The sequence below is a fragment of the Ochotona princeps genome, chromosome 28 (genome assembly GCF_030435755.1).
Source record: "Ochotona princeps isolate mOchPri1 chromosome 28, mOchPri1.hap1, whole genome shotgun sequence".
Taxonomy (NCBI): domain Eukaryota; kingdom Metazoa; phylum Chordata; class Mammalia; order Lagomorpha; family Ochotonidae; genus Ochotona; species Ochotona princeps.
This window is the reverse complement of record NC_080859.1, coordinates 18,456,599-18,483,402: the sequence shown is the minus strand read 5'-3', so window position 1 is coordinate 18,483,402 and position 26,804 is coordinate 18,456,599. Positions and strand designations below refer to the sequence as shown.

At 34.5% G+C, this 26,804-nt stretch overlaps 1 protein-coding gene across 1 annotated transcript in view; it reads left to right on the top strand.

Annotated features, from left to right (window-relative positions):
• Window positions 1-26,804, top strand: part of FBXL17 (F-box and leucine rich repeat protein 17) — a 448,329-nt gene that overhangs the window by 64,354 nt on the left and 357,171 nt on the right. The gene's annotated exons all lie outside the window — the stretch shown is intronic.

Sequence of the window (26,804 nt, the reverse complement as noted above, 5' to 3'; positions counted from 1 at the left end):
CATCATTAAAAATAGATGATTTTCATCTTCTGAATTTTTAAATGTCCCAGCAAAAATAATAAGAATTTAAAAATTTGAAAAATGCCTTTTAACTTTTGTTTTGATATTTACTATGACAATTTTACTGTTCATATCGACTGAGCTAGCCGGGCTCAGTTGAATTATTCCATGTGTATGCATACACATATATTTATATATGAATGCCTTTGAGTGCTTGCTGTATAAAAATTCTGTACAATGGTAGCTAACTCTTATTTTATGAAAGTAGGATTTCATTAATTATACACTAAGTGTTTTGGGTTTAATGTATACTTTAGGAGAGATGTGTTTATTGTTAGGAGAATTATCTCGGGATATGAGAATCAAATGAATATTTGTTGGTAATTTCTTAAAATTATATTTGTTTGGCAAAATATTTTAATCATAGTATGTCACTGACTTTTTTTTCTTTAGAATTTTTGAATGGTCAAGTTAGCTAAATGTATTCTATTGAAAACCTTAATCCTTCTTCAGGGTGGAGAGCGTCATTGCATTCACAGTATATGATTTTTTCATAAATCATCAAATACCATATTCAGGTTATATCAGTGTGACCCTTATTCAGGAAGGTCTTATTACTGAAATGCTTCTGAAGTAGATATCCCGAGACAGGCTTAGGAGCAGGACGTGTGAGTCTGTAAGGCAGGCAGTAGTAGAGTTGGACCTCAGCCTTGTTTTGTGTCCATTTGGGGATGTGTGATTATAGGGTTTACTTAATTAAGTATCAAAAATGATGTTTCTAATGTAAGTTTTAAATAATTTTACAGATTTTACAATATATTGATTGGTCTTTTTGGGCCTGTTTATTTTAAATATTTGAGAACATCAGGTTTATGTCTTAATTGAATTCCCTCATGATGTAGGTTATCAAGCGTGATTTCAGTTGCTGCTTTTGGGTTTTATTGAGGTTGACCATGGTGCTGAAGCATGTTGTTTGGAAGACTTTACTTTTAGATAAGGTTAATACTTTTGGAAGAAAATAAATTTCTTCTTGTGCTATGATTGAAAGAAATATTGTAAAAGGAAATTATTGCTAGATTTGTGCAAATTTGGAGTCATTTGTAGTGTGTTTTCTGTGTTTATGATCAAATATTATTAAATATGTATTTGTGTTATAATGAATAAAGCTATCATAATATTGGCAACTTATCATATAAATTACATGTATCTTTCTCACTGCCCAAAAGCACAGAATACCAAATTGTAGACAGAAATATTTGTGATCTTACCAAGATATTTCTTTTTAATAACAAATTCAGAAACAGTGAAACTGAGATCACTGAAGCTATTGTTTCTATCTTCTCTACATCTCATAGTTTTAGTTAGACTGTTAAAGATAAATGGAAATTTATGCTTTGATTGTATTACTATTCTTTACCTCAATATTATAGTGACCTGGCTGATCATTTCCTGCAATTTGACTATTTTCCCCTTAGTTTATAATGAGTTGCATTTTTCAAACTCTGCTACTTTATCAACTCTAAAATTGATAAAGTCTGTCATTCTTTAATGATGGTTAGAGTATTGTTCTCATAATGAACACAGTGATATATTACATGATATTTGCTTTATCTTTTTTGTTTATAAAACTGTAAATAAAAGTGGAAAAACTTCAACATTTTTGAAAGACAAGGAGTCATCTTAACATTACAGTAAGAATAAAGTTAACCTATTGATTTGGTATTTTAATACCTATGTTATTCTAGTATGCAGAGCTTTAGAGACTGAAGTGAAATTGTAGATCTTAAAGTCTGAAATGTTATGTAAATATATAAGCTCAAAGTAGTCATGTTTGCTAGGACGGCAATGACTTACTTGCCTGCTTTTAAAATAATGAAAGAAACATGTTGTCTTTCTTCTAAGTAGTAATTTCACACAATTTAAATGCTCATTTTATACAAATGTTCTGTGTTGGTTTTTTTTTTTTTTTTTGGACAAATTGGTTAAGTGGTGTAGAGAGACCATCCAGCTTTCAGACACTGTATTAATCTGAGTTAAATTTCTTATATGTAAAGAAACATTCTGACTAGGAAGAAAATCTAGGATTTAGATGGATAATGTCAAGATGGCATTTGGAACACAACATGTGCCAAGCATATGAACAGAATGTTAAATTATTTTTTTTGCTCTTATTTTCTAGACTTACTTATGGGAAAGTCTTAGAATTTCATATTTCACATGGATTTCTTTTTTTTCTTTTAATTCTAGTCTTTGTAAACATAATGTAAAATCTTCTTGACTGTGCCATTTAAATATTGGCAGATAATGTAAACAGCATGATTATTTTTAAGAATATATTTCAGTGGTAGAGTTTTTTTTCTTTTATCACAGTTGAGCAGAAAATATATTCAGAAGAATATGGAAAGATGTTGGCATTTAAGGCTGCTTGATTATTGATGATATTCAAGAAAAAGTTATAAGTATCATCTTATTCTGATTTTAATTGTTTAAATTTCATTTTATTTTAAAATAACTTCAAAATGGAGGTATTGAAAGTATAGTACAAATAACTCATTTTATCTCTTACCCAGGTTTGTTAGTTTTTAATCTTTAGCCACCAGATAATGTATTTCGCATTACATTCTATTTTGATTGTGATAGTATAAATTTTTCTTTATAATACCATTCAGATTACTAAAAATTTTATTTCAGATTTAAAAAGTTAGATTCTCATTTACTTGTGCTATATCAGCCTTTTATTACATAGTAAAATAGATCATCCTTGGGATGTGTATAAGTGATATGTAGATGTGCTTTGGCAGTAACATTGGTAAACACTGAATGACTGAAATGCCCACTATTTTAAGTGGCGGAGATTTACCCTCTTTTGTACCTATGTGTATTTGTTGTCACCGAGGTTTGAAAGTGAAATGATAATCCTTATCTCAATAATAGAGCAATAGTAGTGGTTAATATACTAATGTACATGTAAATAATGCAAGGCAGTCTTCAAACACTTAACACTGTGATTCCCCCCCCCCCTTTTTTAACTTTCTACTATCTAGCCCTTATTGAAATGTTAATGTGCAGGATAGTTTAGCATAGTTTGGCATTGCTAAGTATATATTTTAGCAGTTGTTGGCCTGTTGTACTTGAATGACAGAACTAGGTCTGTATGTTTTATTTTCTCCCTTAACAACACAATGGTGGACTTCTTGTGTAGCAGAGAGTAAAAATTAAATGGCCTTAAGCCTCTGCTTTTTGATGATAGTTGGCCTGTCATTTTCAAATTGAGGTATTTGCCCCCAGAGAAAGGATAGCCAGTCTGGCTCCCTGAGGCTGGATGTAAATGTGACTGGTGGATAGGCCTTTTTTCAGAGAAGTTGTGTTCGCTGGTACTTCTGTAAATAGAAAGATCTCTGTGTACATCAGTATTATTGGAGAGGCAGCTCACTCATTAGGATCATAGGAATCTTTCTCTGTAATGCCTTGGAACTCTGAGCTTTACTCCTCATTTCTTATAATTCTCTGATCTGGGCCCGGCGGCGTGGCCTAGTGGCTAAAGTCCTCGCCTTGAACCCGCTGGGATCCCATATGGGCGCCGGTTCTAATCCCGGCAGCTCCACTTCCCATCCAGCTCCCTGCTTGTGGCCTGGGAAAGCAGTTGAGGACGGCCCAATGCATTGGGACACTGCACCCGCATGGGAGACCTGGAAGAGGTTCTAGGTTCCCGGCGTCGGATCAGCGTGCACCGGCCCATTGCGGCTCACTTGGGGAGTGAATCATCGGACAGAAGATCTTCCTCTCTGTCTCTCCTCCTCTCTCTGTATATCTGACTTTGTAATAAAAATAAATCTTTAAAAAAATAATTCTCTGATCTCTTCAGGGAATAAGAAGTGAAGAAGAACAAGAAGTAGATCTTCCATCTGCTGATTCACTCCCCAAGTGGCCACTGCAGCCAGAGCTGAGCTTATCTGAAACCAGGAGCCAGGAGCCTCTTCCAGTTCTCCCGTGTGGCTGCAGGGTCCCAAGCACGTCAGCCATCCCCCAATTCTCCTAGGCCATTAGCAGGGAACTGGATGGAACATGGAGCATGTGGGACACAAACTTGTACCCATATGGGATGATGGTGCCACAGGGTGGAGAATTAGCTTGTTAAGCCATGCAAGTTGCCCTAAGTTTTATCTTATATGAAAAACTTGTGTATGACGTTAAGTTGAAAGTCAGAATTCCTACCATTAGCTTATTATGGTGGAGCAGAAGAAATTTCTTAATTGGCTATATTTTGACTTAGAAGTTATTCATATTGGAGCATTTTAGTTTGGAAGACCTGAAAAGTAAGAATAAATATTGTAAACATATTATATGAAATAATGAAGTTGACCTGCATATAATAGCGGACTTAGAATCATTCCTATGTTTTGTTACTATAAAATCGTCTTCCCTTTGAACTGACAAATTTAGAATTGTAAGAACAGGTTTTTTTTTCTTGTGAGTTTTAAGGTGCTTTTAAAGTGAAACTGAAGTTGATAAAAGTTCTTTGCTCCGTGTCTGGCATTTGGGCAGTGTCAGAGCATGTGTGACTGCTTAAATAGAAGATATGTGTGAAGTTACTCTCATCCGACTATTGGGGCTGCCTTCCAGCAATGGCTTGGACTGCTATAGTCAGGCAATCTGGTACTCAGGATATAAAAGTTTAGAAACAGATTTTTTTATATATAGGAGGAAAGGAAATTTCTTTATTACAGGGAATTGTTGTATTAGCTCTCGTCACATCAAAGTATAGGTAGTTCATGAAATACAAATGTGCAGTGTTCTGTAAGTTTTTGTTTAAGTTATTGTATTTATTTATTTATTTTCAGGAATTGAGGAAGGCCTAACAATACTAACTTTCTCGGAGTGTTTTATGTAAGGAATCCTTCATGTAGCCTTGCACTTGAGCTGTAGTAATGCTGATGGTATTGTGAGGCACCACGGCCGGTTATGAGAGTGTCTTCGGAGAGCACCAACAGGATGTCCTGGAGACACTTCTCTGTCTTCTCAGGGTAGTTCAAAAGACTGGGACAGGAACTCTAGAAATCTGCTAACTGGGACCACAGGAACGGGTGGCAGGGTCTTGGAGGGTAGGTTTTCTGGTTTGAAAACAAAGGTTTAGTAAACCTTTAGTAAACAACTTTGGTTTAGTAAGTATCTAGAACATATTGAGAATTTCCTGACACTAGACTTCCTTCTTTATCCTTCTCTTCTGTTAGTTGGTTGTCAGCCCGTGTTACCACACACTTTATATATGTATATATATAGGATTTCTCTCTTCACCTTTCTGAGACACAGAACAATTGTAACATTTGTTTCTGTCTTCCTGTCATCAGAGTATATAAATAACAAATGGTGATCTGAACTTAAAAAGACTAATTGTTGGTAAGTTTTAGTACAAGGAAAAACACCTGTGATGTATCTTCAGGAACCTAGCGATCAGAAATCATTTGCTCTTGTACATTTGAGAGAAATCTCTGTCTTCATTGGAGCTTACTTAAAGTAAACCATGTGAAATAAGAATGTGAAAGCTTACTTAGAGTAAAGAATGTGAAGTAACCAGTGATGAGAAGGAAGGAGAAACGTGTCCACACCGGATCTGAAGGTGGAACAGCAGGGATGTCAACAGTGCCCACTGGTCCCTGATTCTGCCCTCCTCCCCACGACCCCAGTCCTGTTTTGTGTTGGCCTGTAGTTGAATCATTCTACTTTAGAAGCCAGAAATGACAGTGGCTGCAGTTATGTGAATAAATGTCCTGGCAGTCCTGACTAAAGGAATTCAGTGTTAAGTGGCAGCAGCAGATACTGAAGCAGATTACTGTGAACTCCAGCCTTGTGGTAGAGACCATGCATGCACAGGAACTGTATACGATAGGGACCCTGCAAACTGGCCTTTTCTTTTCTTTGGTTTAAAATTTAAACATTTAAATTCTAGATTATGTCATTATACCAGTGGGAGAAGAGCTCTGTAATAAAGTTGAATAAATTTCCTGACATTTGTAATGTATTTAAGTAGTTATCTTTAAATTGGTTTCTTGAAATGTTTTCAAAATACGTTGAACTTCTAGTGGAAAATTAATTTTTATGTAATTAATTATTAACTATGTTCCCTGTAGCTGGGCTATTTATTTATTAAGGTGCAGACTTTAAGTGGTCCATTCAGTAGACTTAGCAGAATGTTTTGGTACAGATAGCATAATATGATCATTGAATGGAAACAACGTGGCCAGATTTGCAGCAGAGGTTTTTTGAAAATAGTTTCCTGGCATAAAGAAGTAATTTAATTTTGTAATACACAAGGTTAGAATTGAGGATAAAGGGGAACTGTTAGTGGTTAGGTTGTTTTTTGAGGGTCAGGCTAACTGGAGATTGTACCTAGGGCTTTTGTTGCTTTCCTACCTTGGCAGTCATTTTGTGGCTGTCTACCCAGAGATCAAACATGTTTTGTGAGCCCTCACAACTGTATGATACTGTATAGGAAATATTATGCCATGAAATCGTGTTGATGCACAGGGAACCTTATGTTACACTTAGATAGAAAAAGAAGTTCTCTTGCATTTCAAAAATTTAAGTATTTAAGTAATACATTAACACTTGGGATTTTGATAGGAATATTCAACTTTATCAAGAACTCTAACTTTTTGCCATCTATCATTCTTATTCTAAATAGTTTTCTTTGAATTATTGGGTATGAGATATTTGTTACCTTGAATATGAGTAGTTAAGGATACAGAATCTCTGTATTTCTTCATTTTGAATTCTTAAATTATAAAATCAATATATGCTCCCTAAAGAAACATTAGAAAACCCAGGGAAACACAAATGGTAGAAATCATAAATTGTCCCAAATCCACCAAAGACCATCAATCATGGCTTATTCCTGAGTGATTATTTTCAGTGTTTTGCTATGTGATTATAAGTGGTATTTCCTAAAAATGTTATTTTTGTTTATATATTCCTTTGTCACTGTGTCTTGAATGGCATCCTGAGCCAGTTGCTGCAAAATTTGTATATATTAGTTTATTTGGTACTTTAAGTTGTTTCTTTTTTTAATGTTATGCATTGATGAATATTTTTGTTCATGTAACCTCATTGGTATATTGATAATTTTGTTTAGAAAAAATGAAAATGACCCATTTTTTTCCTGATGAAAAAGTAGTAGATGCTAATTGAAACATCAATATAGAATGGTATTTTTTAAATTGCACATTCTCAGATTTCATCTAACTGCATCTGGTCATAATTATCTCAGGTTCATTGAAGACTGGCAGATATGCACAGATATCAATCGATTTTAAAACTAAATACAAAGGAAATCATCATACAAAGTGTAACTTAAATAACCTGTTCCATATTGGTTTTTTTTTTTTTTTTTTGGCTGCATCCCATGTATTTTGATGTTTTTGATTTCAGTTTCATTTCTTCCAAATACTGTGGAATTTGTATCTGGTTCATGGATTACATAGAGGCATTATTTTACCCAAGAGACTTGTGTGTTTTCTTTTTGTCACCCATGTGTTGGTTACTCAGTGGTGTGTTTTTTCATGGTGCTGTAATTTTGTCGCTGTTGTTGCTCTAATTTGTACTGGTTGTTGACCTTATTTCGTGGCTTCTCATTTATGGAGATGTATAGTAATGTAGTAAAAGAGTTTACCGTCTCCAGATGTGTAGATACAATGCAATACGCATTCTTGCTTCCAAATCAAAGATGGACTTCCAGTGAAACTGTTGAAAATGTGTAGACAATGGGATGTTGGAGTGTCTGACATTGTCTGTAGCAGCAATGTTGGGGCACACATAAATAAGAGACCAATGGAATTGTGATTCCTTATGAAGGTCTATAGTATTGTAGCAATGTGGGGAAAATCTGTCGGGGGTGGGGGGAATTCAAGTCTCTACGAAATTGTACCATAAAATTCAAAAATTCAAGATAAAAATTTAACAAAAGAAAACCCAAAAAACTAAATACAGTTCATAGTAAATATTGTTTTGTGTTCTGTGTTTAAAAAGTATCTCATTTTTCTATGTAAGTAAATATAGATTATACTATTATGTTTAAAAGCTATTTTGTGTTCCATTGTATTGGTGGAATTCTTCTGTTTATTAATTTATAGATATATGTAACCTGTTACATATTTAGATTATTTCTAATTTTTTAGTGTTATACTATTTCTGTAATAATTTGTTTGCTTTACTAGATTATTATTATTTTTATTATTATCTATAGGATTATTTTCTTGAGTAGTATTCTAAAAGTGAACCCTTGAGGTCTAGAGGGATATTGTTTAGAGACCTGTCACCTCTCGGGGGATTCCCTTTCAGGATGGGTGATGATATCAGGATGTGCTACTGCTCACAGTGTGTGAGTGCTCTGTGTTTGTTGGAAGCCACCTATGACCAACCCCTTGTTACAACCAGTAAATGAACAGTTATTTTTTTTAAGTATTGCTACATGATTTATTTTCTTTTCATGTTAAAATCATTTTCTTACTATTAAGAAAACAGAAGATGGAAGCAGTGAAGAGAAAAGTTAATTCTCATCTGACTGATAGCTTGAAGTGTCACATTGCTCATTTAGATTCTCTTAGCCACTAAAAATTTTGTGTAATAACTGCTTTAGTGTAATTTGTAGGGAACGTTTTTCCTGCAAAATTGGAGTAATATGGCTCTCACAACCTGTTTTGACTGTAGACTAATCCAGCAGAAATCACCGTGATAGGTGGTAGTAAGCTGATAGACACGTTTTGAAGTTCTATTCTGTAGCCTTCTAGCCTTGCCAGTTTAGTGACTTGATTAACCTCAGCTCTTTTGATCTGTAACATGGGAATAATATTTTCTTCATAGGATTGTTGAAATGAAGTAATATATATGATTTTTAATGCCTATGCAACCTAAGCACTTAAAACATGAATGCTACTGCATTTTGTTATTATTCTTATTACTATTACTATTTAGTATCACAATTGTTAGTATTTAAAATTAATTTAGTAGTGTCTTTTATTCCTAAATTTAATTCATAAAAATATAAAAATAAATTTGAAAAGACAAGATGATGGAAAGCAGCAGTAATAGGATTTATCTTATTTAGTGAAAATGCAGGAGGTGGGTGGGTGGGGAGGTAGTGTTTCTGTGAATAAAACCAAAAATCTGAAACTAGAAGGCAGTATTAATCAATCATCAAGTGGACATGTGGAAATACATATATTTATAAGTTAAAATGAGAGTTCATATAAAACAAGATTTTACTTAGTCTAAAAAACAGCTAACTAGGTAACTAAAGATCACTCATTTAAGTTAAAAAGATTTTTTTTTTTTTACTAAAAAAGTCTGTTAAATAGTATTACTAAGGAGATTTTATTTAGGTGATGGAGTGTTTTTTGGTGATTCAAGTTGATCATTGTAAGTATCAACGGCATTACTGTGGAACTGATATTGTAGATTAAAGAGAAGATGTGTAGGTATACTTGACCTGACATTTGTCTCAAACTGTAACTTTTTGGATTTCATCATGGCTGAAAAATAATGTCTAACAGAGTGGGCATTTGGCACAATGATGTGAGTCACCACTTGGGATGCCCAGGTACCATATTGGAGTGTCACGTTCGAGCCCGAATTGCTTTGCTTCCAATCCAGTTTCCTGTGGATGGCCATCCTGGAAGGCAGCAGATGATCTGAGGCCTTGCAACCTGGGTGGGAGACCCAAATAGAGTTTTTAGCCCCTAGCTTTCTTATGGCGCAGCCGTGACCTGTTGGGGGCATTTTAGAGTGAACCAGAGGATGGAAGATCTCTGATTCTCTGCCTTTAGAATAAAAAATTTAAAAAGACATTAAAAAATAATGGAACTTACACTATATAAGAGGAAGTACAAGGACCAGTGATGGCACAGGTTGAGTAAAGTATGAAATATATTACTGTCTTAATAACATGGAATAATTTTTAAAATTATTTGTTTAAAGACACAGTGACAAAGAGGGAAGGAGAGACAGAGAGATAAAAATCCCCTATTGCTGGTTCACTCCACAAGTGACTACAGTGGCTGAAGATAGGACAGTCCAAAACGAAGAGCCAGGAGCTCCATCCTGGCCTTCCCCACGGGTGATAGAGCCCGGTTTCTTGGGCCACCGTCTGCTGCCATCACAGGTGTGATGGTGGATCACAAGTGGGAGCATAAGGTGCTACATCACAACACCAGCTGCAATATTATGGACTAAGTACTGTCAGTATTTAGAGATGCCTCTGGATTTTTAAAATATACTCAGAAGTGATAGAGAAGAAGAGCATAAAGGTTATAAGACCTTCAATTCTATCCAACTTAGAATCTGTGATTCAGTACCCTTGGCATGCTGTGATGGAAAATGTTAACCCTGTTTTCTCCATCCTGGGAATGAGAAAATACTTGAAAAAACACACAGTGGAAGATCTCACATAAAAAAAAACTTTTGCTTTATTAGCATGTTCCAAGATACACGGTACTAAGAGTTAACATCTGAACCTAGCGTTCTTAGCAGCACTTATGTATTTTAATTAGTCTCAATTCCTGTGAGATCAGTTGTGTTATGTGTATTTTCTGGATGAGGAAACTTGAAGCACAGAGATGTCAGCTTGTAAATTTCAGGGGCTTGAAATTTCAGTATGGGCAGTATGGTGTTAAAATCTACGTAACATTGCTCCCTCTACTACCTCTGTTATAGCAAGTTATATATTTTAATGTTTGAGAGTAAAAGTAGTACAAGTTGCTCTTGGAGACCTATGTTCTTTTGTAATTTATACCGTTTGGGTAAGTAGGAGTGTTTCATAGTTATTTTACAGCATCAAAGTTGAATCTGTAGATCTTCCTGAAGCTCTGGCAAGTGTAGTTTCCCTGTGTATCTACATGCTCAAAGAGTATTAACATCAGTATACATTCAGAGAGTTCACAGAAAATGCCCATTATGAAGATGAACTATGGATTTGAACTTTTTTTGTAATAAAATAAAGTTTTGTTTTGTTTTCCATGAACTTCTGAAGTAGTCTCATAACTCTCTTCTTTAAAAAAAAAAGTGTAATGATTTGCTTTCAAAGTAAGATGTACAAGTTATGTATTCTCCCATCTGTGTAAACAATTGTGGATCAGAATTAATTTGAAACTGTCCTTGAATTTGGAGTCTACTCAAATTCAACAGTATTTGAACAGTACCCTAAAAGTTGAACAGTACCCTAAAGCTTTCTTCAGGTAACGGCTTTTTTAGTGGGATAGAATACAAATTTTTTTAAACCAAACACATTTTTTTTAAAGGAGCTTATGATTTGAAAGCATATTACACAGAAAGGGTGGATGTTTTATGAAGCATTGGTTTTTAAGCTGGAGAGATGAAATGGGTGGAAATGGATATTTCTTTTTGTTGAAATTCATCAGACGGGTTCCAAAGGACCACCTGACAAGTGTTAAGAGTTCTAATTTTTTTTTTCTTTCCCTTTAGGTTTAACCTTTATTTTCTGTTCAAACTGAGCGTGCCCAAAACTCAATTGGACTGAACTTGTAATCCTATCTACTCCTTCTCTTAATCTTTGGTAAAACCCTTGAGTGGATTTTCCTCTCAAACAGAGTGGAGACCCTGACACTCCTTAGCATAGCTGTCAGTGTTGGTCCTGACCTGACTTCTGCCTGGCAAGGCTCGCTCACCGTGTGCTTACAAACCTGCTTTGTGTTGGTTCCACGTGCAGCTTGCTGAGTGTGTCACTAAACTCACTTCTCCCTCTTCAAAATTCCTGTTTCCTACCAGGCCTATCATTTGAAACATTGATTTATGATAGCTTTTTGAGGTAGAGCTCATCTCATTTTTTTTTATGGAAGGAGTTTGAAGCTTATAAAGTTTACCTTTCCTGACAACTAATCATATTTTTTTTTTGCAATTTGCAATGTAGAAATTGAATGAGTTTCTATTAGAAAAGTTTTTATTGGAGCTTAGTGAGTCCATTATAGAAGTGGACTTAATGGAAAAACTATTTTATTATAGAAAAGGACCAGGAAGAGAAGAGAGGGAAATAGTTTTTAATGCATTGTGTGTTAAGATTGAAATTCGAGGTAACAAAAAGAATACTGACCATAGGAGGAAAAATATTGAGAGAGTGTATGAGCAGTGTTGGTGCCTAGATTTTTTCATTCTTGTATTAGTAATTGTAAGAGATTCTCTTTTCTGTGGAGTTCATTTGAGTTAATTTATGTTCTGGCAATATAGAGGCCAAAACAAAAATAGAAATGTGTATTTTTCTTTTTGCTAAGCTTAGATTCAATTAAGTAGAGGAAATCTTCACTGAAAAAGTGATTATGTTCCTGAAGTTTATTTGTGAATTTGATTAGAATTCAAAAATTTTATCTTGAAAATAATTACAAATGATAATTATATCCCTTGGTTAGCTCGTAAGTACTGAATGAACGCCATAAGTTGAATTACTGAATGTTAAAAGTGAATAATAAGTGACACACCATTGAAACATAATTACTGAAATAAAATCTATAATTCAAATTAAAATACTAAAGCAAAAAAAGTAGGGGAAGTTAGAATAGGTTTTCTGAAATACTGCTACTTGGAAAAATGTGATGAAATATATAAAAAAATTTGAAGAAGCATTAAAAAATGTGTTAAGTGGCATCAGTCAATTTTTGCAGCAGAAAAAAAGAAAAACATGAGGAAAGAGGTAGAAATTTCCATGGAAGTTTTGCCTTATTTAGAACAGGTGCTTTAAAAGTGATTTGTGTTCACTGCAGATTGGAGTTAAGAGTGTGATAAAATGGATGGTGATCATGTATTTAGACTGCCAAAGGTAAAGAAGCAGGAAGAGACGTGGCGTAGGAGCCCTTCCATCCTGAAATAAAAGCAAGATTTCAGGAGGTCAGATTTTCTCCAGTTAAGTGGTTTTCAAACTCTGGTCCGAATTACTGGAGACTGTAAAAGGTTTGATATCTGTTACATCTGTTGAATATTTTTCAATACTATCAGCATGTTACATGGCTCTTCTCCCATTCTCTGAGTACAAGTGCAGTTTTCTAAGATTTCAGGACCCATGGGAATGTCATCACTTGGTGACTGATGGAGTGTTCAACAGGTATCTTCTGTTAATATCTGAATTTGAAAACAAATGAGAAGTTCCAAATATGCAGGGTTACATTCCATTTGTCATTAGAGTAAGTAGCTTTGACCTTGTAGGTGTGCTGTATATATCCTAGGTGTGAATTCCCAAAGATTGAATCTCTTCCTATAGTTAAAATACTGTACTGTTTAAATGGTAGAAGCCTTTAGTTAAAGTATGCATATTTTTACATGAAAGTGGACTTTCTTCTCCTAAATTCGGAGTCAGATTCCATAATGAAGGAGCAGTTCAACTTGTGTTTGTTTGCATTTAGTTTTTACACTGAAACACAAAACTATGAAATAGAGCGGTGAGTTCTGTTGATTTTGCAATGTGTGTATTTTGGTGGGGTTGATCTGGTCAGCTGAAACTGAGATTAGGAGTGTTCTGATTGGCTCATTAAGTTACTTTCTGATGGCGATCATATAGTCATTTTACTGTCTTTTTCTAGCCAAACATTATGGCTTACTATATGGTTATTATTTGGACCGTATATCTGATTACTTAGTGACCACAGATTGTAAAGTGAGTGTATTTGAAGCATTTTTGGATATGAGTCTCATGATCTTTTTGAGCTTTGGACTCATATCAAAACTTAAGGCATTTTGTGGTCTTAATAATAGCAGCTGGATTTGAGCTGAAACTGGTAAAGCCATACCCTTTTGTGCACAGTTGCACTCTTGAAGTGGTGGTAATTGTAGTGTTAAGTGTCAGTTACCCTAGAATGTCAGTCTCTTTTTTTTGTACATTGGGTTACATGTTAGTTCTTTGACATATATGGCTTAAATTCTATAGCTTTTTTTAATAAAAACTTATTTCAAAATGAGTAGTCATTGACTAGTCTTTCAATGTAAATTTTTCCTAAAACTGAAGCAAATATATATTTGAGTTCCATAGGTTATTTTAGGCAGAAAAATTATTAGTGTATGCACAAAAGGTATATGACAGTTGCTGAATATTTTATACTAAAATATTCCACAAAGTCTAAAACATCCTGGGTGCTAGAATATTGCTTAGCTATAGTAATATTACCTAAAATACTAAATGTATTTCTTAAATAATTCAGTTAGGTTAAAGTTTTGATAAGGAAAATTTTCTTAATTATAATTGCTTGATGAAAAGAAATTTTTTAGAGTTTGTGTATGGGAATTGTATTTTGTACTTATCTCTTAATTTTCCAAAGTTTCTTGTTAGCCTAGGTGTTGAGAGGTTAATTCTCTTTTCTTAAAGGTTTAGTTTAAAAGTGTTACTTAAGACTGTAGGATCTCTTAATTGAGGCTTGCAAGGAAGGACTAATTTGAGTAGAATTCTGAAGCGTTCTGTGTTTATTTCAAATAGTTATTCAGTTAATATGGATGCATCCTCCCATTTCATTTTTGAAAGAATTATAACTGTAATGTATTATATAGTTATGAAAGTGTCTCCCTCTTAATGATTCCATGTTTATGGAGAGATTATCTAATCTTTACACTATCTTTGTCAGTATTTTAGCAAAAACTTTGTTTTCCATGGATGTATCAATTTAGTTACATTGGATGACATTTGTATTTTCAGACAAATTAGACTTGACCAGTACTTTATTGATTGGTCCAAATTTGTGGCATGTTTTTCAGAAAGACTTATGATGGGTTGGCGTACAGAAATGTCATATTCCAATCACGACATGAGAAATGGTTGGATTGCCTTTCCTACTAGGAGGTATTCTTAAAATCAGTTATCCTGTTATATCAATATATGTATCTCCCGTTAAGAATGAGACCTTTTGTTGTTCCTGGTGAGAATTATGACATAGGCACTGGTCAGATTCATAGAGACAATCATTCTGGGAATCGGTGTGACTGCCTTTTGAATTTCAAACTTCTGATTAATAGAAAAATGAACTCTCTTAGTAAATATTTGCTAGCATAGTTTATTCATTTAACAACTGATAAACATTTTCTAGGGCTAATGAAATTATATTATGTAAAAACATTTTTTTCTCTAGTGTCTTTTTCCTTGAGATTGGGTCTGTGCCACCTACTGTAACATAAAATAAAATATAAACCTCACCCTTCATTTCTGTTACATTGTTAGTAACTTACATAACATTTACATTTATGCCCCTTAGAAGTGTAGTTTCAAGTGCTGCATAAGATGTTAGAATCATGCAGCACAGATAAGTTGTAAACTTATGTTAAAAGATATTTAATAACTTTGAAACCATTAAAATAGTTTTACAATTCGAAAGATGACAGTTGTTTTCCAAAACAAGTGACTCTCTCTTTTAATAACTTTTTTGCTTTTTATGTTTTTACAGCCCTTACGCTCATCTTAGATTATTATTACCTAATTCGTTTTTAGCCATGTGTATTACCCCTGTTTTTAAGAAAGTTTAACAGAAAATTGAAAGTTGCACCAAATTCACAGAGTTGATATGTAACAGGAATATCAGAATTCAGAGAACCCTGAGGTGTGGGGATGCTTTTTAAAAAATTCAGGAAGCACAAACAATGCAATAAAAAGCTATATTCAAAACAGTATCACAACCACTTCATGAAACGATTTGATTTTGCAAAATGAAACTTTAGTAGGTCTGCTACTTTCTATTGTAATTATGTATGTATGTATGTTGTTATTTATATATACAATTATACATGTCTATCTTGTGATATAACCTCAAACAATGTTTTAATCTAGCTTAAACTTCAAATTTACACATTTAAAATTCATTTTTGTTATATTTAATTGTAATTCATTTTAGGCCACCAGGTTTTTAAAATCAGTGGAACTTACATTGGTAAAACAGCTGCATGTAGACCTTCATTTATATAAAATCATGGTTGTAAAAACACAGCCAGAAATACAGATTTTTATTTTTTCTTTCCTCTTTGTTGTTGTGTGTATGTTTGTGCAAAGGAAGCTAACTGAATTATTTCATACTAATAAATAATTTTCAGGTCTAGGAGCTGCCCTCCAGCTTTTCTCAAATTGCTAACACAGCAAAATAAAACTAAATAAAAATACATAGACTAGAATGAATGCATATATTCTGTGGACAGCATTATGAAACTCTCCACACAGAGCTGTGAAACATTTCTATAAGGAGATAATGTGAAAGAAAGAAATATTTTATAGTCATTTTAACAATTTTCCAGATGACACTGTAGATAATTTGACCCACACATTTAATGAACACTGCTATTGTTCGTTTTTGGAAACATGGTTATACAATTCCTAAATTTATCTGTCTCTAAATTAGACTACTTTGACAAAGTAAGAGGCAAAATATATTTCTCTGTTTAGAATCTTCTGTTTCAGATCTTTGATATAATTTAGTATTAAAGCAGATGTATGTATTTTCCTTGCCGCTGTACGATTATTAATCAAGTGGAAGGGATTCTTTATGTCAGTTACATATAAAACTAGTGAAAATTGTTTCTAAGCTGCTATTTTTTTCTATTGCAAGGGTGTAAATATTAAATCATTAGACCATAGCACAAAGAAGGGTTTGTTTGAAGTATTTTTAAAAATCACAAATGAGGTGCTGCTGAGGGACTGCTTCTGTTTTCAAATGTTGTACATCAAATGAACTGAAAATTTTAGTCGGAATCCCCTGTAAGAATGGACACATTCCTTTGGCACATAAAGAAGTTTGTTTTCTGAAACTTTAAATATACGACCTAAGGTTCATTTGCCCATGATTTTGGATGCTCTGGAAAGAAATATCTAATTATTTTTCCATGACATCTACCTTTTTTTTCAGATTCTCGACTGACATTTTATCGTGTTATTATGTCCACGCTATTTAGTCCCTCCTGGAGCCTTCTGAATTTCACACACACGGCTTCAATCAGCCCCTGCAGAGCGGATAACTTTCCTAGGGACCCAGGCCTTCCTTGACAAGCAGCCAATCAGGAACAGAGGCAGACTGCTCATGTTTTTATATTTAAAAAAAAAATTTTTTTAAGTATAGGTACTTGTAATAGTTTTTTAGGAGGTAAAGGCCAGTGAATTTTTATGGAAATATGCGCGTACACACAAACACACACACAATGTTTATAGCTTTATCTAAAATGGAAGGATTATATAGAAATGAACCTACCGGCTGGCATTTTCTTATTTAATAACTGTCATATTGTGACATAAAGCATTTTTCTCTATATAAACTCCTGTGTCTTTATTTTCTAGTATGTATTTCTGTATATAAACATGCCTGTATAGATATGAAAAAGCAGTTTGAAAACTTTTGTGTTTATAATATATACACTAATGGGATCTTGGGTGGAAAAGGCTTGTGAACACTTCAGGTTTAGTGACAGAATAGGAGAGAGGAATTTTCCTAAGGAGATTTAGACTAGCTGCAGGTTGGGAATCTGTCCTGTGTTTTGTAAAAGTAAAGACCCAGCTTGCTCATTAATTAAAATAAATTTTTGATCAACTCCTTGGTAAATTATTTTAACAGTTTTAAAGTTCTTAAAAATTGTTACACATCAAATTGTGTTTTAGAACTGCAGGAAAAATTTGGGACTACTTTTTTAGATGTGTATTTGGTTAAAATAAGTGGCAGTTAGGTAAAAGGGAGCGATACTAGAGGAAAAAAATGTTAGAATGTTCTTTTAATTATTGAAATATAATTTACATGCAAAATGACATTTAATTTTTAGCATCATTATTTAAATTAGTGCACCAGAATTTTCAATATTGTTATGGAAGAAAAGACATGTTTTAAAGGTTAAACAATAAATATATAAATATTTCAAATGCTGATGTGTTGGGTTTTTAACTCTTTATTTTGAAAACATTTGAGAACTGCATTAGAATTTTGAGTAATTGTAATAATAGTAAATAAACCACAAATCTAAAATTAGGATGAATTAGAACTGAAAGATTTGATACATTTACTTAGTATCTTACATAGGGAAGATACTATGTTATTAAGGAAGAAATGTTTCATATAATCAAGGATGTTGGTATTTTAAAGGTTTTATTTATGTTTTTTGCAGTTGCAATATTGTTCCCCATCTCTTAGAGTTTGAGTTGATTATTTCTTGTTGAAGAGGCATATAATTTTCTTTAAGTGTGGAATATAAGATGTTTCCAATGAAACAAAAAACCTATTAAATTTGTTTTATTTAGACTTTTTGTGTGTAGGTCCACGTCCATTCTGCCTTGTTTATCTTCTTTGCCTGAAATCATGGAAATAAGCTTTTCTGTGCACAGATTCTATACAAGGAAGTATCTTTTCTCTTTGCCTCCTGTTTTTCTAGACACTTAGAAGCAAAATACTGTCTCCCTTACTACGTTCATAATAAGTAACAATAATAGAATTTAAATAGTCTGAATCTTTTTATAGAGCATTTTTCTATCAAATGAGGCTAGAATTCATTCCCATAGGTACTGTGTTTCTTATAAAAATATAAGATTAGTTATAAATTAAAATGATGGTTCTTATTAGGTATTTTGACAATTTGTTATCGAAATTGTTTTAATAATTGTGCTAATAACAAGCAATAGCATTTTTGGAAACACGAGAATAGCTGAAAGTCTTATTTTTGTTTTATTTTAGAAGCTATTTACTCAGATTCTATGTGTGCAATTTAGAACAAAATTTAAAGCGAATTATTTCTTAGTTTATTATGAACACAGGTGCAGTGTTTCTGAGGCTTGATGCTGGGTTGCCTAGCATTTTTGTTTTACTATTAATGGTTAAAGCCATGTTTCAGCAACATTTTTAAAGCAGTTTCTAAGTTATGAGTTATATAATGATGAAATCAGTACTAATCTTATTTTTTTGAAAGGTATCTAAATTTTATGTTCCTCTTCAAAGAAGAAACAGCTAGTGTGATGTTTATGTATTAAGATTTCTTGTATTTTATTCTTTAAGTTTCACACAGTCTGAAAATCATTTCGGTGGTAGCAGAAAAGGTTTGGAGAATATTTTCTAAGTGGTGACTGAGCACCACCTATTGGTCAACTTGCAGTATTTAAATTTGTGAATTCATCAAAAGTTTGTTGAAATGATTACATGACTTAGTTACCGAGATTTTAACAATTCTTTTACATCATGTAGATGTTTAAAATAATATAATTTTATTATTGCAGATTATAAAGCAGTTTATCTTACTATTTTCCTAACTTTGTCATTATCTGCTGAGTTTTGTTGTCCTTTGAAAGACATGTGTGATCCTGAACCTGTGTTAAGAATAAATCTTAAATTGGGAACTGTTTGAAGTATCATGTGATGACCATTGAGGAAGAATAATTAGATAATCCATATGTTTCACTTTTGAATTACCAGAATGATGCTACGTTAAATACTTCTTCAATTGATTTTCTTTTATTACTGATTTGATGCAATTTGTCTAATTGTTGAGAAACAATCAATTATTGTACTAAAGCAAATTACCATTGTTCATTATAATTATGTAATTTTGATGACTTTAAACTTTTATCATACTGAATATGTTACTTTGAAATGGATGTGTGTGGCTCTAGTATAAAAGTATTAATTTTTTAAAATGTTAATTTTATTACTATTTTAATTTTAATAAACAAATTTCCTTGGATCAAAGCCAAAGAATAAGCCTAAAGTTGTATTTGATGATCTTAAAGATATGGGGAAGGTGTATTCTATTGACTAGTTGTAGAAAGCAGCCATGGTATCTCTTTCCATTATCGACATCAAAGTGAGTGCAAAAGCTGTATCAAAATCTTAACCCTCATACATTAATAATGTACAGTAAATAAATCAGTGCTTCGGGGTTTTTGAGAGGTTAACTTGTGATTTTAGATTCTAGTTCCCAGGCAAAAGTCATTGAATGCTTAGCGTTATGTGCTTAAGCAGAAAATAGTACAGTTCCTTAATGTAGAAATAGAGGCTTGCGGAGTCACATAGATTGCTTTAAGTCACAATACTGCTGATTCCCCTCAACCTCTGTGGCATTTTCCTTCGTTCATTTAATATCAGTTCGTTCCTAGAAACTCAAGAATTGCCTCACAGTCATTCATCTTGTCTTTCAAATTTCTAAGACAGGAGTGTCTTCCTTTCGCTTCTCAGCTTCTTGGCTTTCCCTCAGGTTAAGGGGGATTGTACAGGACCTGCTTTATAGGATTACCGTGAGGCTCAGATGCACTGATACATGTAGTGTGCTTATGCAGCTGCTTGTACACAAATGTTATTTTTAACATCCTGAAAATTAAAATGAGCAAATTAATACCATATTTCAAATTTTGGGAAAGTACACAAATGTGGATCAAAGTTTTAAAGGTTCTTTTGATCAGTTTGCTTGTATGTTGTCCCATTTTATTTTTTAGCTTAACGTTTTTAAGACATCTGAAAATGGTAATTATTTATGGTTCCATGTGATGTTTTGATACATGCATGCATGCGTAATATCCAATAAGGGCCTGATTATTTCCTCAAATATTTAACATCTCTTCATGGTAGATGGTACATTAACTTTAGAAGGCCAGCTTCATGGTATAACGGGCTAATCCTCTGTCTGCCAGTTAGTTCGTGTCCCAACTGCTGCACTTACTGAACCAGCTCCCTGCTTATGGCGTGGGAAAGCAATGGAGGATGGCCCAAGTCCTTAGGCCTCTGCACCCGCATGGGCTCTGGAACAAACTACTGACACCCAACCTTGGGCCAGCCCAGCTCTTGTCATTGCAGCCTTTTGGGAAGTGAACCAGTGGATGCAAGATCTCTCTCTGTTGCTCTGGCCTTCCAAGTACAATATATAAATATTTAGAAAAATAAAAATATTACCCATAGTCATCCTACTGCATAATTATCATTTTAATATTAATTAAAGTTTTTTTACTATCTGAAATTCTATGTTGAGAAGTTGAATTGTGTATTTTAGGTAAATTCTCCAGAGTTGCAACAGGTGTAGATGTATATAAATATGTTATCAAAAGTTGTTGCTCTATTTTGTTAGGGTGTTGGTACATCTATTAACCAAAATGTTTTCCTTCTGGAAGGGTTAGAGAAGTACTGTCAAGAGCATAGTACATTATATTTTTTGTTTAAAGATTTGTTTATTTTTTTATTGCAAAGTCAGATATACAGAGACAAGGAGAGACAGAAGGATCTTCTGTGTGATGATTCACTCCCCAAGTGACTGCAATGTCTAGAACTGGGCTGATCCAAAGCTAGGAGCTTCTTTGTGGTCTCCCACTTGGGTGCGGGTCCCAAAGCTTTGGGCCATCCTCAACTGCTTTCCCAGGCCACAGGCAGGGAGCTGGATGGGAAGCGGGGCTGCCGGGCTGCTGCGATTAGAACCCGCACCCATATGGGATCCTGGTACATGCAAGGTGAGGACTTTAACTACTAGGCTACTGCACCGGGCCCAGGTGCACTATCTTTATAAGTGAAATTTTTGTTGGTTTAATTGTTTTAATATTTACATGTTTATTCTTTTTTAAAATATTATTTCATGATACAGTTCCATAGGCTCCGGAATATCCCTACCCGCCTTCTCAAATCCATGTCCCCCTTAGTAATTTCCCTGGTGTCATTATGATAGTGCAGTCCTTCACAACCAGTCGTAAGTCCATCATTTTGCTATTTAAGTGTGTCCTGCCACTGTAGGCATGGACACTGGCAGAGAGTCCTGCATCCTGTTGTCAAGATACATGCGACAATTTTATTGGGAATCCATCTTGATTTGTAGAGATGCATAGTACATTGTATCTTCACATCTGTGTGTGGTTGTCTCTACTAACAGTTCCTGTACATCTCCTTGAATGAAAAACCATAAAACTAAATCAACAATAGAGAGAAAAATAGAAAATTTACAACAACATGTAGTTAAATAGCATACCACTGCATCATCGGTGTAGACGTTTATGTTTAAAAAAGGTAGACTTTTGCATTTACAAACGCAGGCCTAGTATAGACCTTGTTATGTGAGAATGTTCTAAGATTAGTAGATGCCTTGAAAAGACATCTATGTATTGTAGAACTAGACTTCTTGTGATTAATAGTGTCTTAGCTTTATTTTTAATTTTTACTGTTTTATTTCTTTATTTGGTGTGTTTTCACTTTCTGCCAACTTTGAATTAGCTGATTTACTTTTAGTGATATTTGGAGGAGAAAGGAATGGGTATATAAGGAGGTGTTAAGGGAATGAATACATACATACATATGTACATACATATATACATGCATAGTTACAGTTAAACCTGATTTCTTCACTTTAAGATTTTTATTCACCATTTGGCATTTTAAAAATGAAAGTTAGAAGCTTTTATTGTGATATATTATTCTGAATCTAGACACTTCAAAAATTCATAAAAATTTTCATAATGTCAGTAATGTAAATGTTAGATTATGAGTCACAAACAATAGGAGAGTACTCCTTTTAGGAATTACAAAAATCATGTCAAATAACAGAAGGAGAAATTTGAATATTTGCTTGGGACTTATATTTTGCATACTGATATGATTAAGAGCATATTTATCACATGATTTTTGAAAGTACTGTTGATATATGTGTTTTCATGGTTGAATACTTTTGTAAGGATTTGGCATAGTGGATAGAACGCTGCTTTGGCGACTCCTGCACATCCCGTACTGGAGTGCCTGGGTTTGAGTTCTAGCTCCTTATTGAATTCTAGCTTCCTGCTAATGTATTTCCTGGAAGGTGGCTCAAGTGCCTGAATCCTTGCAGCCCGTGTGTGAGACCTGAATTGAACCCCAGGCTTCTGTGTCAGACATTTGGGGAGTGGACTAGCAGATGGTCTCTACCTCTCAAACAAATTAAAAATTGTTGGGAACAAAAAAAGGAGGAGGTATACATTTGACAGCCTGTTTAATGTTATGTATCTGCTTTGGATTTTTCTTAATGATTGGAAAGAATTCTCCTGAGTGACATCCTTACAAGTTTATTATTAATTTAAAATTTTATATGAGAAGAATGGAAGGAAAAAGACAGAGAGAAAGGTCGCACCCGTCCATCAATTTTATTCCCTAAATATAAGGGAGAGCTGGAGTTGAGCAGAAATGAAGCAGAAGAGTCTAAAATTCAATGCAGGTCTATCGTGTAGATGACAGAAACCAAATTACTTGAGGCACCACCTGCTGTTTCTCAAGGAAGCTGGGACTGGGAATGAAGCCTGGATTAGGAGCTGAGACTGAAATTCTGTTGTTGGAAAGAGGGCATCCCAACCTGTGCTTTAAATGCCAAGCCAGGTGCTCATGTTTGGGATTCTTACTATTGCATGACTTCTTATTTTGTGTGGTCCTTTTGATGGCAAAACATCACCAATAAATAAACTTTATGTACTTGGGAAAATGAATTAAATATTCAACAGTAGATGTAATATTTACTTTAGACATATAATTGTGTAATAGGAAATGAAGACTTGACTCTGACTTGGAGAAGCAGCCTATTCAAACGTGTGGGGGCATTTAGAGAGTAAGGTCAATAGGAGGAGACTTTGGACCATGGAATTTATCAGACAGTGGAGATGAAAGCTTTCTGAATGCTTTCAGAAGAAATTTGGTTTTGTGCTGTAAGCATTGGGGAGTGGATTAATCTATTTTCTATCATTGTAACAAAGTACCTAAAGCAGGATAACATTAATTAGAAGCTACTTTAGCTGACAGTTTTGAAGGCTGGAAGTTCCAGTGCAGCCTCTGCGCAGGGCTTCATCAGCTGTGTTGTGGTAGGAGAGTATGTGAAGAGAATAGCACATGGCAAAGCAGGGAGCTACAGAGTGAGTCGTGCCCTGTAGCAATATGCCAGCAGGCCCTATCTCTTACAGGACTTGGTATCTTTTAATATTGGCACATTGGAAGCCAAGCCTCCAATAGGTAAACCTTCGGGGACAACACTGGAAAGCATAGCAGGTAGGCATGAGTTCATTTTGAGTAGCAGACTGTTTACAAGTTTAGGAGATTATTCTGGCCATTCTGTGTTGAGTAGGAGTAAATTACTGCATAATTCAGGAAGGAAATGATAACCACCAGAATTTAGGGCAGTGGTAATAAGAACAGAGAGACTATTAAGAGTAGAGAAAAAATAGCCAGTCAGACTTTTATATTGGGTGTTGAGGTTCAGAATGATTTGTGAAGTATTCAAGATGAGCTTCTTGGTTTGTGATTTGAGCCTCAAGGACATGGATTTGGAAGTAGGAATCATCTCCTTTAAGATATCAGTGAGCACTTGTTAAGCAGGCATGTGGATATTCCCAGGATCTGTAGCCCAGGATATAGCATTTTAGGATTTGGCACATAGTTCTCAAATTCTATGTTTGTTTGTTTGTTTGTTTGTTTTTATTTTGTAATTTGTTAATGTCTGTTAAAAAAAGGGTACTTTAAGGAGTTGAGGATAAGGAGAATCTTGAATTCAGAAATGCGTGTATTCTTTCATGTTTTAAAGAAACTCTTGGAATTCATTGCTGTTGCCTGCAAATTTTAGTTTTCGGGTGCTAGCTGTATCATGTGGCTGGTGTTTATCTCAAAGGCATGCGAGCAGATATAGCCCACTGGCTATCTGCATGTTTCCGAATTCGAGACTTCTGTATATGCCATCAATTTACAGGATTGTAACTCCAACTAAATTTATAATCACAACCCTCAAAATAAAATACTGAGGAACAACTCAAATAAAAGATGTATAAAACTTTCATGGAGAAATTATGCAGCTTTGTTGACAGATGTAAGATCGGTAAGTGGAGACACTGTGCTCATGTGGAAAAGCATGTAAACAGAAATTGTTCAGAAGTTAAATCATTAACTCAAGTTCAAAGTTTTCAGTTCTGTATTTCAACAACATAGTATTGTTTCAAAGTTAAAAATAAAACAAATATTTCAAAGTTAATGTAAATGATACATTTATTGCTTAGCTTAAACTTACTTTTAAAAAAGATTTATTTATTTTGGGTCCCGTTTGGTAGCCTAGTGGCTAAAGTCCCCACCTTGCACATGCCGGGATCCCATATGGGCACCAGTTTGTGTCCTGCTGGCCCCAATTCCCATCCAGCTCCCTGGTTGTGGCTGCGAGAACAGTCAAGGATGGACCAAAGCCTTGGGACCCTGCACCTATGTGGGAGGCTCAGAAGAGGCTCTGGGCTCCTGGTTTTGGATTGGCTCAGCTCCAGCCATTTTGGCCGCTTGGGGAGTGAATCAATGGATGAAAGATCTCCCTCTCTGCCTCTCCTACTCTTCATATATCTGCCTTTCCAGTAAAATTAAAATTACCGGAATTATTTTTTTTGCATAAATTATTTTTACTGGAAAGGCAGTTAAGCAGAGAGAGGGAGAGAAAGATCTTCTACCTGCTGGTTCATTCCTTATGTGGCCACAACAGCTGGAGATGAGCTGATCTGAAGCCAGGAGCCGGAAGCTTTGGGCCTTCTTCGACTGCTTTCCCAGACCACAAGCAGGGAACTAGATGGGAAGTGGAGCAGCCAGGACAAAAACCAGCACCCATTTGGGATCCCAGCGCGTGCAAGGTGAGAATTTAAACACTAGGCTGTCTCACTGGTCCCAGTTTAAATCTTTATAAGTGTCTTTATAAGTGTCCAGATATAGGACAATGGACATAAAAGATTAAGCTTAGTACAACCCCAGTGAAAATCTCATTTTAATTTTTTTAACATTTGAAGAGAGAGGTATCCCTGTCCCTTCAAGTGCTCCGTGATAGCAACTGCCAATAAATTAAACAGAAAATGCACACATGTAGTAGTGTGAGTCCCAGGAGTTAAGCATGTCCACCAAGCTGGTGATGTTCTAACATTTATATGCCCTTAATCACCCTTCATCATGGGGCCTAAGGTGGAGGGACGCTGTAGACAATTTTGGGGGTGGTGCTGAGTACTTGCTTGAAGGAATGACAGGAGTCAGATACAGATGAGCTTATGAAATGATTCTCCTTGGAATTTGAATGAACTCAAGATCCAGATCTTGAGCCTAAGATAATTTTTCTGCCTCCTGATAGTAGATCACCATACATTGGAATATCATCTTCTGAGTCAAAATAGTAGGAGTCTTACATATTGCATACTTTATTGTTGTACCTTTCTAGACCTTTCCTTCAGTAAAAATGTAAGTAACAGTGAAAGTATGGGAAGGGACCAGAGCACACCTTTAAATTCATTTTCTTGAAATATTTTTCTGCTGTTTGTGTGTGAGATTAGCACAGAGCAGATGTATTTCAGGCTGTGCTTTTCTTTTTAGGTCAGGAAGACAGATGTAACTCTCAAGAATCTTATAACATTGTGGAAAAAAGTTTTTTAACTTAATTTACAAATATATTATAGAAAACATCTTAAATGAAAAATATTAATTTTTTGCTAAGAAACATTCAAAACAGACATGAGGACAGTAAAATGTAGAAATGAAAAAAAAAAAGGAATAGCATTTTTACCAAACCTATCATGTATCGGCTCTTCACATGCATTTTCTTTTAGTCCACAAGTAATGTATGACTGTAGACCCCAACATTGTCCCTTCGTGACACCTGATAGAACTGAGGGTAGTAGCAGGTGAGTCACTTCTCATAGTGGCCACTCTGCTAAGTAGAAATATTTTGAGTTGGGCCATTTTCAAAGTCTCCACACGTCCATGATTTGGGATTTTCTGTGTTTAAACATGCTATAAGTAGTGTTAACAAAGAACTTATTTTGCAATTTTTTTGGGTTCAACATTCTTGTGATTTTGTCCGTGATCGTTGTTTAAGGTTTTTCTCAAAGA